At 43.1% G+C, this 20,946-nt stretch overlaps 1 protein-coding gene across 1 annotated transcript in view; it reads left to right on the top strand.

The window, feature by feature from the left end:
* Window positions 1-256: 256 nt before the first annotated feature.
* The window catches only part of LOC113999998 (neural cell adhesion molecule L1-like protein), a 137,058-nt gene continuing 116,368 nt past the window's right edge, over window positions 257-20,946 (top strand). The window contains 1 exon segment of the mRNA XM_039380822.1: window positions 257-339. The gene's annotated coding sequence lies outside the window, so the exon portion shown is untranslated.

Genomic DNA, 20,946 nt, shown 5'->3' with positions numbered 1-20,946 from the left:
ATCCGGAGCGGGGTCGGGGCGGGGGTGGGAGCTGCTCGACCCCCGGGGGAGGCGGCAGCGCTTTGGGGAGCGCGGGGCTCGTTGCCATGGCTCCCTGTAAGCTCCGCCGGAGGAGATAGCGATGCCAGTCACGGAGGGACCCTCTCCCTCCTCGTGGGTGTGGAGCGGGGCTGGGTTTGGGGTGGTTGGTGCTTGCGTTGGGTTTTTTCTCCCCCCTCTCCCTCCCTCCCTCCCTTTTTTTTTTTTTTTTTTTTCGGGGTGGAGCGATTAATTCGGAGCCGCCGGGACGGGGCTGCGGAGCCGCCGCTGCCGCGACCCTCCGCCCGCGCCGGGCTCAAGGTACCGCGGGGGCACCGGGAGGGGGGGCCGGGGGTGCCCAGCCAAGGGGCTGCCCTGCAGCCATCCCCCCTCGTCCTGTCCGGCCACAGAAACCCTCTGAAATCATTATTGTCAATATTTTAAAACTGGGTTTCCTCCTCCCGGCACCGCACCTGGGCTGCGCCCTGCGGAGCAATGAGGAAGCGGAGCCGGGCTCAGCCCTGGCAAGTGCCCCAGGGGGGGTCCCGGGGGGTCCCGGGGGCTCGGTCCTTCCCCTTTCTCCCTCCCCAGCGGGATGCTCGGGCTCCCCGCGCTCTGAGCGGGTCCTGCGGGCGGAGGAGCCGCTGCCCGGGGAAAGTTTGCGGGTGGTTGCGGGATCCGGGGGGCGATGGAGGGGCCCGGGGGGGCTCTGCTGGGGGACGGCAGGTCACTCTCGTGTCGGCTTAGTTGCGTTCAAGTTTGCCAGCCCGGATGTCCTGCCTCTGTGGCAAACACTTGTTTCTTCCCTCCTAGTGATTTTGGAGAGGATTTTGTGTGGGGTTCTTTTCCCCTCAATACCTAAATAATTGCAAAAGTCCCCAGTTTGGTTATTTTTTTCCTGGGGAAGCGATGTGTCCGTGTTGCCCTGCAGGAGAGCTGTAGGAATCTTTAAACCTCGGTGTTGTGTGCTATTGATTTGTGTTGCACGGTCAGAGCACTGGTGGGCTCAGCTTGGTTTGGGTTTTCAGGGTGCAAGAAGGTTCTGTTTTCCAATAGTCAGACGCGGTAAATGTACATAGACTTTTCACCTATCACTTCTAGAAATATTATATAGTCATGTTCTATGGTTAGTGATACTTTGCTTCTTATTTTGGGGCAGAAAGGGGCTAAGCTCTGGTATGTTGGATAATGTACAGGTATTCGACCATAACAGATAGAAAATAAGGAAATTCATCCTCAGCACCACATGAGAGTAGTTTTGCTTGCAACATGTTTTGGAAAATTTCACCGGAGAGTTGACAGGTGGCATTTTTGTTTTGTTGGCAAAGGTTCCTTTGGTGTGACTGGGCTCCCCCAAATACCATTCCATAAGTAATAAATAATAAATATTATGACTTTAGTTGCAGCTCTGAGAGAAGAAGAGGGAGGAAAAGAGTCTGCACTTTAAATGAATATGTAATTTTTGCCCATTTGTGAACACATGGGCAGTGTTGCCTTGTTGGAGCTGTGCATGTCATCCTTTGCCCACTGCTTCCTGTGAACCCCTGCTTGGCTTTTCTTGATAGGAAGTATTAAAGAGCACAACTGCTGCTGTGTTAACACTTTTCTGTTGCTTAAAAATAATACATTTTCTTTGTGTTTCAAAAAAAATCAAACCAAAAAAACCCCACCCACCTCTTCCAAAGGATAGTTAAAAAATTAGGAAATTCTTTTTAGCCAGTTTCTCTGGTCTTCACTTGGGCTGAGCATCTGCTGTTAGTGGAGTGTGGCTTGCAGAGGAACTACAAGACCAGATCATGTGACATTAAAATAGGATGCAAAAGATAAGATACCAAGATTTGCAGAATGCATTGGAGTTTCTTCAGAAATATTGCCCAATGTACGTGAAATTATCATGAAATATCTTTAGAAAAAACCACCTGTCAGCAATCAAGCAGCTGAAGTTTTCCTGTACGCAACACACAGCTTCCAAAACAGTTTGTTTCTAAACTCTTCCTGTTTATTATTGATTTTTATCGAAATAGGAATGAATTCTGAATATGAGGCTGAAATAAAGAGACTGTGCTTCAGCAATATACACTGATCACATTTAACTCAGTGTGAGCAAGTGCCATTATTATGGGCATTCAGATTTGTTACTTCAGTAATTAAACTTAATGAATGGAAACATAACAGTCCACCTCTTTATCCCAAGAAACCTAACAGATAAGCCTTCTTTTAAATGAAAGATAACATTATTCACGACATGGATACGTACCTCAAGGGGCTTGGATTGTAGCCACCTTATTTGCCAATAAAAATGTACTTTATCACTTCTGTTTGGAAAAGAAAATGAAACAAAAAGGTATCTATTCATGTTGTGGGCAGTTGCTTCTGTGATACGAAAGGATCAGCTCCTTTCCCAGTGGGAGAGGACAGGGACTACTTTAAACACTACTAATTAGTTCAGTTTATCTTGCACGAGTTACAATGCTGTAGTTGGTTAATTATAGCTTTTCCCATTAGCAGTATGTTAAGAAAAATGAATTAACATATCACACAGATCAAAAGAACATCTACAAAGTTTATCTTAGAGGAAAGAAAGTGTTATTGTGTGTCAGGAAGTCCCCGTGGCTTTCCCAAGGCACAGATTTTGTTGGAATTCCTGAACTGGCGCTTCAGAGCCTGATGAATGACTTGAATTGATCACAAACAAGTGACACTGGAGCTCTTGGTTGCTTAGCAACCCACCAAGATGCCACAATTTCTTTTGGTATATTTGTCCAGTAAAGTAGAAATTCTGTTTTGTTAAAGATTGTGGGTTCTTTGTGAGCACAAAGCCCACCTTATAACAACCTTAAATCATGTGTAATGAAAATTAATGTCCCAGTACAGAGCCTGGGGAGCAGCGTGGGGATGAGAACAGAGCAGGAATCTTGTAAACCACATTCTGGTGGGGGTGTGCTCAGTGTTTTATAATAAGTTTCAATTGTTCTTTCTTGGTTAGACTTCTGTGCAAAACCCAAAATCATTAGTGGGACACATAAGTCCTAACAAAGGCAGTCATCTACCAAGTGCTTTTTGAACAGTTCCCCTCATGCTGTCTCGAGCTGTGAGATCCTGCAGTTACACTCCATTATGAAATGCAACATGGAATGTGTTGTTTGATCATTGTCTGAATTACATCAGGATGCTCTGGCCCATCCTACGGCCCCTGTGGCTGGAGAGCTCTGCTGGGTTGTCCTCCAGGAAGACACTGGTTCCTTAACAGGTCTGTTCTGTGTCAGGAAATAAAAGATTTAGTACTCAAAGAGCAGAAGGAAGAGCAATGTTATCATGGTTATATACCCAAAGTGCCAACACTGATTTTTACCAGACTGTGGCACCCTGCAGACACTTCATGTTCACTGAATTGTAGTTTTGTCAGTGAACTCTTTATTGTTGCCCTTGGGTCTGTGTGTGCTGACACCTTAGTTCTGGAGAGAACCTTGGAAGGGAATCTTGCAGTCGTCCCATCCTGCTTACTGGGTGTTTGTTTGCAGGGAGACCTCACAAACTGGATTAATTCTGGCTGAACCTAAACCAGAATATCTCTGTCAGGAGTTTACTTTGTGCACTTCAGCTGCTAATGGGCTTTTCATCGGTGGCCTCCTGAGTGGAGCAGAAGCAGAGCCTTTGCAACGTGTGTGGGTGGATCCGGGGTTCCCAGCACTGTTTTGCTCTGCTTATCTACACCCTTTTGAACTCTGCTGCTTGCTAATATAGACATATCCCCTTCTGAAATTGTAACTAGGAGAAAGCACACCAGGGCAGGGACAACTGCAGGCTGCCATGGCATTCATTTTATTTAGATAGCAGTTGGTATTCTGGAAAATTTCTTCTCTTTTGATGAGAAAAAGGAATCCAGGTATTTCTCTTCTTTAAAGAGCTTGAGTATTGCATGATTTACTGTATATTGGACTAGAAGGGGGTGTTGTAGTGGTCTGCTAAGACTACACTGAACCAAATCTCAACTCATTGTCAGTATTCCTAGGCTAAGATTATAGTAGTTCATAAACTGTGTACTTGTAATTGCCTTTCTAGGCTCAGAGAGACTTAGGCAAAGATTAAGGTAAATGTGAGCTTGTTTGACTTTGTGGTGGTGTCGTTATGGGTTTTTTTTCCCTGTTGTTTCTATGTAACAAAGTCAGTGCCCGAAAGTCAAGGCTGCTTTAATTGGCTTTTCTATTTTTTCCAGCCACTCTCCTTGTATCTGTTTTATGCACAGACTTCTCTAAGTCCATTTGCATACCCAAATGCTGATTAGCACTTGCCATTGCAGTGATTGCCTCTGCACTATAAACAGATGAAGGTACATGGTAATATTTGGTATCTTGGGTTTCTCCTCCCGCCGTGTCCAGACACCCCCTATGAAGCCCATGGAGTGCTGGCTGTGGTGATATGTTATTTTCTGGGGCTTCAGCATTCCCTAGCAGATGTTTCCGCCTTCCTTCATTGCACCTGAATGTATAAAACTCAAAAAAAATGCAGATGGAAAACAGTTTATCATTAAAACTACTGTTTATTGTTACAGCTGATCTCATGTTTGTTGTTTTGAATGTGATCTCCAGGTGCAGATCCTGTTCCATGTAAGGACAAGAATTATGTTGCTTTCTTTATTAGGGATTTTAAGTCTTCATATTTTCTTTTGACCCTCTCTAGCTCTCTCTTTTCTCCGATTATAAAGAAAATTGTTGATTTCAGGTGGTTTTCTCCTATTGTTTGGTTTTTCTCTCTTGTTGTTTGTCAGCAACAAGATGGAATTAAATCAGGGGTGTGGTGAGGATCTGACTGAGTTAGGGAGGGTGAAGGGGAGATTGGGAAGGACAGGGATGAGCCTGCTTGGACTCATCCATGTCTTTGCTCCTGTTCTCTGGCATGGAAGCAATAGAGTCTGGATCCACTTTTGAGCAGCTGGAGGAGAAGGAGCCAACGGCCAAGGCTGGGCAGGGTTGTTTCTGTGAGAGTGCAGCTTTCGAGGATATTTTGAACAGATGGTTCCCAGTCTGGCTGTAAGAGCTGGTGTGTCAGCCAGGCTGAGCTGCCTCGGGGACAGCCCCACGCCAGGCTCTCACAGGTCACCTCCCAACACCCACTGGGCAGAAATGGAGCTTCTTGTGGTGTCCCTGTTCCATCCTCCCTGTGTTTGCACTCAGGGAGGTGGGGAAAGGTGACCCCTGTGTACCTGCCATGATATTTATCCTCAGTACAGCACCCAGTAGCCTTTGCACTGCTCTGTGAGTGCTCTTGGTCCTTAGCCTGGACCTCACCTTGCTGCTGGTGTCACCTGCCTGGTGCTGTTCCTGCCACCTCCTCCTCGTGGGAGCGTCAGAGGCAGCACCTTTGTGCATTTCTTTTCTTGAGAGGTGGACAGAGCTGTAACTTTAAAGGTGGGAAGGACCCATGGGAAGGGGGTCTGATGGCTGGGGACTCTCAGTGCCCTCCTGAATAGAAGGTTTAACCACAAACAAGCCAAGTTTCCAAAGAAACCCAGGCATTTCAGTGAGCCAAAGTCCTCTGTCCTCTCAATATAGCTTAGTCAGATGACTTTGGTGCTTTTAAAAATCTCATTTCAAGTGTCTCCATTTTTTGGGAGGCCCTGGGGATGACTCTGCTAGGCTGGCAGTCGCTATTCAGGCCAAAATTAATTGGTTAGGCAGCAATCCACTAAGAGGGGAGGTGGGGGTGGGGGAAAGCAAACAGAATTGGGCCCATCCACCTTTCAGTCTGTGTCTCCTTTGGTGACTTTTGGAGTGTGACACAGGCAATTCCCTGTCAGCCCTTCCTCCTGGCTGACACAGAAGAGGTGGCTTTGAATGCTGCCTGCTGTGCTTGTATGGCACTTGAAAGGAGAGAGGGCTGCCTTTAAGGACTGTATTCCCACAGCTTTAGAGAATGTTTGAAAAATGCATCGCTCAGTTCTGTCACGTGTATTTTACAGTATTAAACCCGATGGAAACCTGGAACAATGTCTCAGTAAAAAATGGCTGGTGCCAGTGCTGTATCCCCAGTGCTTGAAATAAAATTAGTCTTGATGAAAGATTGCTCTGCTTATAGGGAAAGTAAAATTATTATTCCAGGGCAGGTTCTTTTCTGTTAGAAAAATACCACAACAATGCTTTCAGCAACAGGAGTGATTAACTCAATGGCTTTTTTTTTTTTTTATTAGTAGACGTGCTCTGAAAATACACCATTATTTTTGCAGTTTACTGAAATTAGAGAATTAATAATAAAAGATTGTCTGCAGATTTGGAAGCCTCTACCTTTTTTTTCCCAAGGCTGATCACATAGCCCAGTGTGATCTGTCTGTCTCATCCCTAAAAATCCTCCCCTCTGTGGTACTGGGGTGGTTTGTGCTGGGTGACCCAGGTCTGTGTGGATGTTTGCATCCATGCTCGTTTGCTAACGTTGTTGGGTTTACTTCTTTGTAGGCAAAATACTCCAAACCACAACCTGTTTGCTGATTTCAGTGAACTTATTGCCTAAAATTTGTGTTATTGCTCAAGTCTTTTCCTGGATAAGGGTCCTGTGCTTTATTTTTCACAGGTTATTCTTTCATGTTACTCCACCAATGACTTTGCTGTCATAAAATTTCATTAGGGAATAGGTTTTAGGGGATTTCTGTTTTGCCCTGCTGTAAGCCAGAGAATGTCCTGTCTGATCTTTTTTGTTCATTCAGTTCTGCAGGAATAAACTCTATTCTGTGCTTACTTTGAATTCTGCTGAGGCATCGCTCAAACCATAGTTACTTTGGTCATTAAAATCCAAATTCCTTTGTGATAAATATTCCTTTGGTTCCATTTGAGCAGAAGTAAAGAACACAGGACTGAGCTATCTGCAAGTACTAATGGAAGCTTTAATTTAATACATTTTTAGGAAAGCCTGATAAACTGTGGTGACTTTCAGGCTGAATATTGCACACGAAAACCACTGGTGAAGTCACGGCGCCACTGAAATGGATGGTCAAACTCCCCCTGACCTCATCAGAGTCAGGTTTTTGTCCCAGGAGTGATGAAAATCTAATTTACAACCTAACCAGTTTGAGAAGTAGGCGTAATGGCTCAGGTCCTTGACTGATATAAATGACTGTGGTTCAGCTGAGGATGATTGAGTTACACTGACTTTCAGCCATCTGGGCTTCTGCAGAATCGTGTCCACAAACACTCCTGTTGGGAGCTTTGTGACGGTGTCTCCTCTCAAGTGGCTTATCCTTGTCTCCTGTTTTGACTGGAAACAAACAGCCAGGAAACAGCAATGAATATTGCAGTTTTCTGAGTCACACAAATGACAACTGTGGCGTGTAAGCTATAGAGTAACAGTGATTAAAGGTCTGTCCCAGCTGCACAAAGCTAAGCCAGACCTGCTTCATTAAATGTACAGGGTTCCACTGAAATCCCCAGTAATTGCTCAGGTTTTACCACCTGCATGACAAATGCACCTTTCTGTTATTGACTGCGTGAGGTTTGACTTAGGCTTTCACCTAAATCTGGGATTTTGATTATCTCTGCTGAGCCTGTGGAATTGCAGCATCCCTGCTGTCCGTGTGCAGCCCTCACTCAACCTGGGATTTCACCACCCTGGTTTTCAGCTAATACCTGTCCAGACAGTGCCTACCTGCTGGGAAATGCTCGGACTTGCCTTTTCAGCTTCATGTTATACCCCAGGGAATTGCTGAAAATTGAGAGCTGTTTGAGTTGTATTATAGAACAAGGATTTAGTAAAGGTGAAGTGTGGCACGTGTGGTGGCACCAGAAAGTAATCACGGGGTGGTTTGGATTGGAAGAGACCTTAAGTTCATCCAGTTCCACTCCCCTGCCATGGGCAGGGACACCTTCCACTAGCCCAGGGTGCTCCAAGCCCCGTCCAACCTGGCCTTGGACACTTCCAGGGGTGGGGCAGCCACAGCTTCTCTGGGCACCCTGTGCCAGGACCTCCCCACCCTCACAGGGAAGGATTTCTTCCTAATATCCAATCTAAACCTACTCTGTTTGAATCCATTCCCCCTTGTCCTGTCACTACATGCCCTTGCAAACAGTCTCTCTCCATCTTTCTTGTAATACAGCTTGTTTGGTTATGCAGCCCCTAAAGAAAAGAGATTTTCTCCCCTTTACTTCCCCGTGTGCAGGATCCTGCCTTTTGGAGCATTGTACCTAATTATCCTGCCAGTGCAGCAGATTTTCACTGTCAGCCATTCCCCCTGTCAGACATCACTGTGCACTGAAACCTCACAGAATTCCAGCTGCATAGCAAGAGGAAAAAAATCATCTTTGGTGCATAAAAAATATGCCTCAGTGTTTATTAAAAAAAAAAAACAAAAACCCAACCCCAACAGGCAACAAACCTGAACGGTTATTCACAATCTTATCATGTGGATCACAAAAAAATTGGAATAATCTTTGTATTCAGCAGATAAGCAGCATTCTCCATACAAACCTATTCCACTGTGATCCTCCAAAATGTATGCTAAGCTTGTCTGTGCACAAAGCTCCCTGTAATGGGTGGTAGTTTAGACCAAGTTTTATCCTTGCATAGGATAGGATATGGTCAGGAATGCTGTGTATTGGCAGTGTTAATTATATAACGCACTCCCTGAAAAGAATAATGTATGCAATGTTTTGATGCTCAGGCAATGACAATCCATTTAACCATTTATAGCTTCATGTATTTTATAATCCCTGAACCCAAATGTCCCCAGAGAGGGAACGTGCCCTTAAAAATTTTAGGCCTTTAAATTAAGTGAATTTAAATTCACTCATTTGCATATTTTTCCTTTCTTTGTTCTGCCTGAATGAGATATTACTTCAGTAATTGAACTGTAACTTGGCTGCAGGTAAATGATGTGAGACAGCTGATACTCCGAGTGCCCGAGCACGTTACAGTGTGTGCTGCTAATCCAGCGATTTACTGCACACCTTGGAGAGGAGAGGGTGTCCAGTCCACTTAGGATCACCCAGAGCAGGGCTGGAACTTGAAAGTTCAATTACTCTGGGATGCTAAATGTGCTTCTGGAGCAGGGAATCGAGAGGATGTGGTGGTGGGGGAGGAAATGGGCATCACTGGAAAAAAACTGCTTACTGAGGAGATATCATAGAGAACCACTAAATGGTTTGGGTTGGAAGGGATCTTAAAGACCATCTCATTCCACCCTCTGCCATGGGCAGGGACACCTTCCACTAGCCCAGGTTGCTCCAAGCCCCGTCCAGCCTGGCCTTGGACACTTCCAGGGATCCAGAGGCAGCCACAGCTTCTCTGGGCACCCTGTGCCAGGGCCTCCCCACCCTCACAGGGAAGAATTTCTTCCATATATCTCACCTAAATTTCCCCTCTTTCAGTTTGGACCCATTACTCAGGTCCTGATGGAATACATAGATAGGTCAAAGCTGGATCTCCTAAAAATCAAATTTTACAGCTAAAACAGAACACTGAAGCTTCTTAAACAGCTTTCACGAGCAGGCCCTGGTGATGACCTTTTTGGCCTGTATTGTCCTCAGCCACTGGATTTGGTGTCTCTGTACCTTGTGACAGATAAACTGGGATGGGTGGACAGAAATGGTGGTGGGAGGGAAAGGTAAGACTGATCAAAGGGATAAAGTGTCTCTTGGAAAAAGTCTTGGTGATTATCTTTGCAAAAGGTAGGATGATACATCACACAAGGACGGCCAAGTGTTTTTGGCTTTGTTGTCCTGGGTATCTTGGTGTTTTGTGGGAGTACCAGAGGAGTCCACGTGCAAAGAGGGAAAGCAGAAGGAGGTAGTAGATGATTGTTTGGAGAGCTTGGCACCAATCCCAGAAAAATAATGGAAAAGTTGATAGAGGAGTGAATTAATACAGAGTTAAAGACTAGCGAGATAATTAAGGCCTCTGCAAAGGGTTCTTCGTGGAGTTACAGGTTTGATAGATGTGGATAACTGAGCTTTGGCAGAGTTTTTAGTGTTAGATTTGGAAATCTCAGTTAAAAACAATCCAACCCAACAAAGCTGGTATGTAAGACTAGGAGCAATCTAGCAATCTTGTTTCGTGTAATCATGGAATGGTTTGGGCTGGAAGGGACCTCCAAAGTCATCTCATTCCAACCCCTGCCGTGGGAGGGACACCTTCCACTATCTCAGGTTGCTCCAAGGCCTTTATTTAATGGATTAAGACTTAGCTGACAGAGTTGAACAGGCATTTGTCTGTGAGGCTCATGCACTGGAAGATGTGTAGGTTCGATGGGGTTTCAAAAGAACCAGAACTAGTCCTGAAACTGTTGACCATCTTTATCAATAGTCTGAACACCAAAATTAATTGACTGCTGCCAAAGTTGTGGATGAGGCAATACTGGGAGTGTAGAAATAATAAGTTATATGGAGTGACTGACTGGCTGGCAAGATGCCTCTTCTTCTTTCCTTCCAATTGCCTGTGCTTTGAGCAATGCACTGGAAGAGGGTGGCCTTGAGACCAGGGTGAAAGGGTATGGAGGGGTCACAGCAGACAGAGAAAGGAAGATGGTTTCTCAATGGCCTGAAGGATCCTTTGACACAGTTTTTATCTGAGTCCATGAGAATGCTGGAAAACCATGTCCAGTTTTGGTGTCAACAGCTGAAAAAAAAGGGTTTACAAAACTGAAGAGTCAAGAAAATAACCACAATATTGATTTGAAGAGTGGAGAAAACTCCATGCAGGGAGAGATTTAGAGACTCAATCTGCTTAGCTCATCAAAAAGAGGATTGAGAAGGGACTTGATTACAGGGACAAGTATTTTCATGGGGAAAGCATATCCAGCTTTTTAATCAAGAAGAGAAAAGAAAAATCAGATCCAATAGCTGGTAGCTGGAGCCAGACTATTTTAAATTAGACATTAAAGACATTTTTTTTTTAATCTGTGATTAAGCACTAGAATGAACTATGATTTGTTCAAACTGTGAGGGGATACCTCGTGTGATGCAATCAAACACAAGTTACTGGATGTTATTTGCAGTTATAGGGAAAAAGCACAAACTGCCTGTGACGTGCAGGAAGATGCAAAGGCCTTAAAATCTGTGAGCATTGTGAAGGAAATCTAAGGCAGAAGATAAGGAGAAACCTACATGGGAAGCACAAAAAGGAGAAATAGAAGCGCCAAAAGGACAAAGAAAGGAGTTTCAACTGGAGGCAGAGCTTCTGTTTGTGAGTGTTGGAACATATGTCTCAGCAAAGGGAGTCTTGGCATTGGAAGCACCTTGAGTGCTGGCAGGGCTGGAATCATCTGTTTCCTGGTCAAAACAGCAATTTTGGATTCTGTGCTTTGCTAATGATGATGAAGAAACCTATTTGTGGTTTGGGCTTTTGGCGCCGTCGCCCCCCTGTTCTGCTGCTGTGGGAGGAGAAAGTGGTGTCTGCGTGGTCCTGTTCAGCAGAGAGTCCTCACCGTGGGCTCTGCTGTGCCCTCCACCTTGGTGGCATCAATCTTACAGATACCAGTTTTGAAAGAAATCATGAGCCCTATATTTACACCACTAAACCAAATTTTGGGGAATCCAGCAGGGAAATCTCCGTGGTCTCAGCTGTTTTTTGACAAGTTCTGTGTGTGTTTTTGTCCTCCTGAAATAGTTTTACCAGATCATTGACTCTGACTTCTTTTTTTTCCAAGGAGAGACTAACTCTATTACAAGTGCTTCCAGTGCCTATTAATGAGGCAGTCATTAATTTAAACATAATATTGTGTTTCTTCTGTGGGGAAGTGCAGTGGTTCAGCCAAAATCATGGTCCAGGTGACTTTGTTGCTGGTCTTTTCTGTGGATTTTCACTGTGGAAGTGAAATGGATGCCTTAAAGACTGTAAGGAATTTTGCTCTCATGGAAATTCTTCGGCCAGGAGTGGAAATCACTTTTCCAGGAAGATTTCAAAAGCTCTGTCTAGCATCCACAGCAGAGAATGTTTCTGTAATGGTTATGGGGAGAGAAACAACTCGCATATGTTCTTTTTTTACGACTCCATGGCAAAGCTATTACCTTTGTTTAGCAACATTTCCTCTTTTGTTTTTGGCTTTGAAGAGAGTTGTTATTTCAGGATCTTCTCATTGGAAAAAGGCAGCGTGTTTCCTTTGGACCATTTAACAGAAACATAAACTCTTTGTGATCAATTAGAGCATCCAATTACCTGCAGCTTTGCATGGGCTGAGTGTTTCTGCCTTGTGTGGCCACGAACATTTTGCATTGCCAGCAATACTAAGGAGCAGTTTTCAGAGTCTAGAACCTGGGCTGATTATGGTCATGTTCTCTTTGGAACTAGGAAAAATGATAAATGGTAATAAAGTTATTTATTGAGGGAAAAAAATATCATTCAAGAGTGTCTGCCCTACCTGTAAGAGTGGACTAACTAATTATTCAGAAATTCTGTTGGAAGTGTATCGACCTTCATGATCATTTTCTTTCTCAATGGACATCTTGGTAATTGTCTTTGCCTAAGGATTCCCCAGAAGCTGCTCTCAAATCAGAGCAGCACTTCAGCGTTTAACTCCTGACATTGTGACATCCATTAGGAACGCAGAGAGGTAGGAATTACCCTATTCAATCCGATTAAAGATCCAATTAACTTGGAATGCTCTCCCTCTTAGTAACCCACAAAAAAACCCCAACCCCAAACATTCTTCCCTCCTCCCCTGAACTCTCATAATCACAATTAAGGAGCAAAATGTCCCTGAAAGATTTCTTTTATTTTTTTCCCTTCTTCCCAAGCATTTACTTCTTGGCTTCCATCCTGAAACATGAGATCAATAGCTCTTATAAATTCTTATCCTGGCTTGGGAAGGTGTTATTATTAACACTTTAAACATCTAATCATTCTTCCAATCATTCTGCCCTTTGTATCAATAACAGTCTGGTGTCAGACAGTTCACAAAGTTAATCACTGTGATTTTTTTCCCCATTTTAAACTTGCTGTCTCTTAATTCTAATGTGATCATTGAAGTGACTGTTTGACCTTGTTTCACCTGTTTTCATAAATACTTAAGTCATGTCAATTCCTTGAAACACTTGGTCTGTACATAAAATACTGATAATTCTTTTCATTCCTTTCTTAAAGGGACCTTTAATATTCTCCGTATTTTTGTCTCGTTTAGTCTTTTCTATTTTTTAATTTTTGAATGTTTGTTGTCAAAGGTCAAAGAATATATCAGCAGCTCATCTAAATTTCTAATAATTTTTAATAATTAATATTTTTAGCCCTTTCTAAGGCGTTTTGTACAGGATCTCCCATCTCAGTTGCATCTTGAGTACCCTGGGCTGCTGAGCAGATGCTTCCTATTGATATTTTTTGTAGAAAGAAAACAATCCAATCCAAACCCTCTTCTCCTTCAGCCTCCTGAAGGCCAGGGGCTATTTGTGAATTTAACTTCAGTTGCATAAAATGAAACAAATCTCTTCTGACCCTCGAGGAAGGCTCATGTTTTAGATCATAGGTCGCTTCTAAATATAGGGATGGGGAAATTAATGTCTCCCTGGACAGATTATTCTGGAACTGTCTTCTGCAAGGGTTTGCACAGTTCCCTTTGAACTGGGTGTCCTGGCCCTTTCTGAAGTAGATTGAGTGGAAAAGGTGTTTTTATTTATATATATATATATATATATATATATGTACACACAATTAGTTAAATTACTATATATGTATAATTTTGCATAGAATTATTTAACCACCATGGCACTTCATGGAAATAAGATCGTATATCTCATATATTTATTTATATTTCCAAACCACTTCGTGCAACAGGCAGTAGCTTTTGCCTTGAGCTTTTGAATCTGATATTACATTTATCTTCCCTGAAAATAATCACAGTACCAGCAACATGGATGAGCTGCTTCGCTTCTGGTTGTTTCCCTTTCAGGCACAATATGGAGCATATCAAATTTTTAGATTTATTCCAGAGGCATGAACTTTGAAACTTGGTATTACACCCCTGTAATATGTGTGTTTATATGAGTGCATTTATACCTTCTATTTTTTCAGTAGACAGGTATGTAATTTGGTATTTTGCCTAGTGTGGGCACATGAGAAGTGCTGGAAAGCTCATGTACTAATATTTGTTCCTAATATTTAAGGTCTTACCTCAGAGGTGATTCAGATTCCTTCTGTTTTGGGGTATTGCTTTATTTGGGTGCTCCTCTCTGAGGAAGAACATCCTCCTGTCTTTGGCTGCTGACATCTGTGGCAGATGTTATGACTCAGAGCAGACAGGAAAATTCAGATTTATATTTTCTTCTTTTTTTTTTTTCTTCATAAGTGACTTGCCCCCAGGCATGTTTTGACAGGGAGGATATAATTCCAAATTAAATGTGAATGTGGAGGCTTTCCAAAGCTACAAATTGCAGAGATTTCTCAGCATGACTCAAAGAAAAATAAAACTCTTCATGCTGCTGGGTTGCTGTGATGGGAGAACACTGCTGGGGTGAAGCTCTGGTCCCAAAACCCCAGAGTTTATTGCCTTGGGACAAGTTTGGACACGAGACAGGCTGTGTCCATCAGAGCTGCTTTGATTTCATCCTTTAATAACCCTGTTTCTCTATAAAACTCACAAAGGCCAACAGGGAAAAGCTGGATTTTTTCCTTCTGCCTTCAGATGGTGAGTGGTGGTTTAACATCTCATTTCCCCTCTGTGGTTGAAATGCTCAGGTGAATCTCCAGCAGCAGTGGGCAGGGATATTTTTAAGAGGAAGAATTTGGTCTGCAAGCAGGTAATCCAGAGGGCCAGGAAGGGCTTTTTGTCTGTGCCAAAGTATTTGCTCTTCCCTTTGGATGGGGAGAGGAGCAATGAGGAGACGATGCCCTTCTTCATTGTGGTGGGGTTTTTTTAGCTATGTCAGTAAATGGGTGTCTGTGATTTGTGTGTCTTTTGAAGTAAGAGAACATAACACTTCGGATCTAAAACACTTTAAAGTATTTCCTGAGTTTAGGAGCAGAACTTTTTCTTCCTGATGAAACAAAACAAAGAGAAAGCCCGTGTTTCTTCCCTGAATCTCCAGATTTAGGTTGGAATTATCAGGAGCTGCTACTCTCTGTGTGGGTTCTGCCTTTCTGAAGACATGATGTCCTCTCAGACTTTGCCTTTCATTTTCCCACCTTTATTCTCTTTTTCACCTTTTGCTCCAGCTTTTGACCTGTGTTTCATCTCTTTCTCTGCTTCTCCTGCTTCAGTTTTCCTCTCCTCGCCACAGCTGGGTCTCAGGGCAGGTGTACTCACACACAGGGTGGTTCTGCAGCCCCTGGGATTGCCCCAGCTATGACATTTTGGTGTTAGTGTGGGGTCAATAAAAGGAAAGATGAAGTTCAAGGACTTCTTCCATCAGGGTGTGACTTCAGCTGGGATCTGTTAATTTACATTTCTCCTGGAAATTGTGGAAATGTAGGCAGGCAGGATCTGTCCCTCTGCCCCAACAGCACTGGCCCCAAGATCTGTAACATCTCGTGGTGGTGTGGACATGAACTTCCTCTGGGTCACCATGCTCACAAGGTTTTTCCTTCTGTGCTGAGAATGGAGAGTAAGAAAGGAGTGAGAGCAAACTCTGATGGCTTTAACCCCCAATAAGTCTGATGTCCTCGGGGAGAGCAGAGATTAAAGAGCCCAAATTCTCTGGGAGATTGTCACTTGGCTAATGATGATCGTAGCCCATGGCAGTCAGGGATGATATGGCTGATACTTAGCAGGGGTTGTGAACCAATTAGTCTGCTCAAGAAAACACTTAGTCCACTGGGTGCAAATGTTAGGAATATTTATAGGGCTGGCTATGGAGGCAGCTAATCAAAACTGGAGAAAGCTACTTAAGAGACTGTCCCGGGCTCTGCAGAGGCCCTGAGATTACACAGCTGACAGATAAACAAATGTTTGCCCGTGTAAATATTAGGACTCAAAGACTGTATTTGAACTCTTTTTTCAGTTTCCCAGTGTTGTAAAATCAATTAGGGGTGATTAATACAGGCTGGAATCCACTTCCCTGTGGAGAAGAGGCTTCAGTGGTGGCTGCCTGGGAGCAGTCTCCTGCAGGTTGGCTTCTTCCGACTGTTCTTTTGGGGTGTCTCGTGGTCCAGGTGGGATCATGGCAGAGGATGTCACATGGGCTGGCCCAGGTGAACTGGGAGCAGCATGATGATAATTCAGCATATTCTGGCATGTTGATTTGCATTCATTAACTGCTTAATGCTTAAGCTCTGAATATTCCTGTTAACTCCTTAAAACGTTGAATCTTTGAGCTACTAACTTGCTGAAACATGAAAATATTGCAAATCAACACTGGCATCACAGCCTGGTTTATATTAGTGCTGTCCAGCTCTATGATAGTGATGTGGAGATTTGGTACTTCCATCAAATCTAACAGTACAGTTGGAGAGGAAATGCAGTAATTTATCTTAATTTACAGTAATTCATCTTAATTTACAGGGTGGCTTGAATGTTTATAAGGATTCCTTTGTTGGTTTATTATTTATTTGCGCTTCATTTGAAATTTTCAGGGCTTTGCCCCTCTAATCTGAGGCCCCACTTGGCAGAAGCACTTGTGTTAAACAGATCAGACGGTGAGAAAAATTCACAGACTTCTCTGGAAAAGGTTTTGAAACCTGAGAATATTGATTGCTCAGACTGGAGACACAGATGTGGTTATATATGTTTTTTGCAGAGAATCTGCAAATAGAACAGCTTCTAACCCTAGCACTAAGCTCCTGATCAGATATTCTGCCTTGCTGTTTCCCAGCTGTTATTTTCCAGCGAGTGAGCAGTTGGAAATACAGCCATTTTGGGTTTGGGGCTGAAGGTGCTTTTCTCCACTTTATTTGAAAAATCAAATGTTAAACTGGGGCACTTATTGCATTTTGCAAGCTCTACACTAGGTCTTTACTTAAAGAAAAATAAAACATTAATAAAAGTCAGGTTAGAGATTGTTCTGGCAAGCACTCTGTGATTTTATTTTTATTATTATTATGATGATGATGTTTTTTCACACCCCCCTGTGTGTAAAAGCTTTCTTTGTGCTGCTGCTGTTCTGGCCGTAAGTGGCTTTAAGTGCAGTGAGTTTTAAGATACAGATGTTATTTCTGATGGCTCTTATATATTGAAAATGACATAATGTCCTTTTTGATCCTGAAAGATGCAATTCCTATTGGTGCTGATAATTGTGTTAATAGTGCTTTTTAGGTGGGGTTTTCCTTTTTTTTTCTTTTTGTTCATGTGTGTATCAGAGATGCAACATACTGGCGGCTAAATGGGGTAAAAATGGTCTTTTTGAGAGGATGATCCAAGTCCATGGAGACTCTCCAGGGATCTCATTAAATCATTCTTTCCTTAATACAGTGTAGTGCAATATCAGCTATCAGGAGCCCCACAGTGTGCTTTCCTGATAGGTTAGTTTACACAGAATTAATTGTTCTAATTTTGCAAACAACCAGTACAGTGCAGATTGATTTTCATTTATTTATTTATTTTCTGTCTTGTGGATTCTGCTTCATATTTTGAGATAGTTTTTACAATCCCTCTTTACTTCCACAGCTTTGTCACAGCCCATATTACATAGAAATCATGATTGATTCTTATCATTCTTCTTTTTTCCTTCCATAGATAAGAATTGTTATTAATTTAAGCAATAATTTTCTGCATAATTTTTTTTTAAACAACAGCAACATTAGGATGCATCAGAAAAGCAAACTCAGGACTGTAAAAGGCTTCAGTGGTTTAGAAGCTCCAGAGACCAATCCTGACTGAGGAGAATGGATTTCCCTTTTCCTCAGAGGTCAGCTGGCTTGTGTGGTACAGGATTAGCAAAGGGAAAACCAGCCTTGCACAGAACAAAGGAGCAGCAAGATGGAATCAGTTCATACAGAAGCACAGAAAAAATATATTTGATTACAATCTCATGGGCTGTGCTGAGAATTTGGCTTGAGCATCTTTCTTTCCAGTTGGGAGTTCAGGCAAGGGGAGTCCTCCAGCTGAGAGTGAACACAAAACTGAAACACTTTGGTCTGTGTAAGCTGGGGGGAGTAAGGCAGTAGGAATAGGTGAGGGAAAAGACAAGTCAGGAAGGGGAAAAAAACCCGAACAAGGCAGCAAAAACATCCTCAAGGCCTGTTGTAATTCAGAAAGTGTGTTAAGCAGCACTTGGATTTTAGCTTTCATTTCTCATTTACATACACAAAACACTCTCAGGTGGAAACTACAATTTTTTGTGTAAGGAATTAGCATTTTGGGCAATGTTGCTGTCCCTCTTGCCAGCACGTCTAGGAGGAGAAATAGGAAGTCAGGGAAAGGTGAGATTCCTTTGCCATCTCACTAACTGTCTTTTCAGCTCCTCTTAAAGAAGTTCAAGTGCAGTGTACACTGTGAATTAATGTTTCCATAGCTATTCCAAACTGCTTTTGTAGACAGGGATTTATCTCCATTTTAGACACTGGATCTGAACAGCCCAGGCTGTGGGCTCAGCATGGATCCAACCCACGGAGCAAAGGGAATGTCCCCATCACCCTGGCAAATCCCAGGAGTTACACACCATGCTGTGTGTACTGGGCTTGACCAGACATGAGGCTGTTCTGTGCTGGGAGGCAGCTGGAATGGGAAGGTGCCACGCTCCTGTCTGGGATGTGACAGAGCCTTGGAGGGCCGTCTCCCGTGCTGGCACCGCTGGTGATGTGCATGTTACCCTCCTGTCATTGTTATCTCAGAGTGTTGACATCATACACTAAATAACACTTAGGCAGGTCTCTTCCCATTAAAAGATGAATTCCCAACACAATTGAAGTCAATGGGGCCTTTGTCACTGACTTCAATAGGCCTCAGCTTCCACCTCAGGACTCCATGGGAGGAAGAATAAATTGCTGCTGAAAATGGGCTCTGACATGCAGTGGGAAAGGATAATTAGCAGTCAGTCATGGAGCTGCCATCCTGGTTGTCTGATGAATAATAGAACTGAGGACAAGTGATATGTTGCTTTCCAAGTGGGTTTAGCAGATTAACATGAGTGTAGGCAGCCAAGAAATATGGCATGAGAACCAAGTGTGAGATCAGTTCTAGACAGTAGACATCAACTTTTCCGTCTGTCTGGCCTCCACAACATACTGTGGAGTTTTATGTAAACACTGAAACAGGAAGATGTTGGAGATCAGGAAGAAAAAATCTTGTGTAAATAGGCTTTGGTTTTTTTTTTGGTTGAATTGGGTTGATGCTCTTAGAAGAGCACAAGACAGATTTCAATGAAACTTCTTCTCCCTTTTTGCTTCTTGTTCAAAATGCCTCTAGAACTGGTTAGAGGATGGTTGGAGCTCTATTATAAGATGTTTAAGACCAGGCTGGATGTAGCTTGGTCTAGTGGTCTAGTGGAACGTGTCCCTACCCATGGCAGGGGTTGGAACAAGATGATCTTTGAGGTCCCTTCCAACCCAAACCATTCCATGACGGTACAAGGATGAAGGACCATGTATTGAGGAAACTCTGTCTTGGAAGCCCTGATTTCTAACAGAAAAATTGGTTAGACCAGCTGGTGCCATGGACTTCTGGGCTGAAGCACAAAGATAGGTGCTGGATTTCTGGATCTAATCCCTCTGAGCAAAGCGAGCAACAATTAAAGCAGAAGAAAGGCAGCCCGATGTAGTTTTAATCATTAGTCCCAGTTTGTAGTTGGTCTTAACGCTGCGTGAAGCTTTGTGAGAGCATAAAGGCAGCTCTGTAAAGCCGTGGCTTTTAACTAGCCCTGTTTGTGTGTTGTGATTGGGGAAGCCATTGACTTCATATTCTTTCATGTCCTTTCTGTTCCCTTCTGTTTTGATGTTATCGTGGAGTCATCGGAGCTGTGTATTAAACAAGAGACTACTTCAATATGGAATGATCAAAGGGCTCGGGGAACACAGGGCCATGAAGAATATATGCACAGCTCTGGGAGAATGGCAAGATGAATTTAAAGGCTTTTTCAAGCTGCTTAATTCCTGCTTAGATTTCTGGTGCCACCAATGGGCGACAGTCCCTTTCTTTAAATCTTTTCCTGAGGATTGACTGGCAGAATCGCTGTTTTACACGGGGTTTAAAGAGGAAAAGGCCACCCTGAAGGTCAAACCCTAGGAGATTTCCTCTAAGAGCTCATTGATTCTATTAGGTTTTTGACTTGGAGAAAGACCACTCCTTCCTGGATACAAGTGCCTTAGTATGTACCAGCACAGAAGGCAAAAGCAAAAGTGTAAGGACAGGAAGAAAATTAGAGAGAGATGCTGTGGGGCAGACAGACAATGACCTCAGTCTTGTGTAATTCAAAGTGGTGACATTATTAGCTACTGGTCCATGGAAAAAAAAAAAGAAAGTATTATTTTATCAGTCTCAGAAATGGATTATATTAACAAAGAAATTGGGCAGAATAAAGATTTATAGCCCCATTCTCAGCTTGAGCAAACAGGCAGAGGACCTCTGCTTGCGTGGGGATGGAAGGGTTGGGCTGTAAATACTGGGGGTCTGGTTTTCTTCACATGTAGACATGAATTCAAGGTTGCTGGGACTGCATAGGCAAGTAACTGTCTTTTTTTTTTTTTTGCTCAAAAAAATTGAGATGAGCATGTTTTACCTCTCTAACCTCATTATAGGACTGGTTTTGTGAGTTGCCCAGTGCTGTGGTAGTGATTAGCAAAAGCCTACCCCATAAGCAAACTCTGTATTTGTGCTATTACCTACTCCTGTGATATTTCAATCTGATTCATTAGAGAAATTAGCATTTTTATGGACTAATTAGGGGAAAATGTTGCTCATACTCTTTCTGATATACAGAGATTTTTCACAGCTTAGTAAAGCCAAATAGGAAGGAAACATGATTCTTTTCCCCCACAAAAAAAAGGAGAAAAGCAAAATGATGACTCAAATTAACTCAGAAGACTGGGCAAATTTGCACAAAAAAATGAAATTAAGAGAAGTTTAGGTTGCTGTATTATTGGCAGTTTGTC

This window comes from Pipra filicauda, unplaced genomic scaffold (assembly GCF_003945595.2).
Source record: "Pipra filicauda isolate LSUMZ 115617 unplaced genomic scaffold, ASM394559v2 scaffold204_size1372650_pilon, whole genome shotgun sequence".
Taxonomy (NCBI): Eukaryota; Metazoa; Chordata; class Aves; order Passeriformes; family Pipridae; genus Pipra; species Pipra filicauda.
The sequence above is the reverse complement of the archived record's forward strand: the minus strand, read 5'-3'. Positions and strand labels throughout refer to the sequence as shown.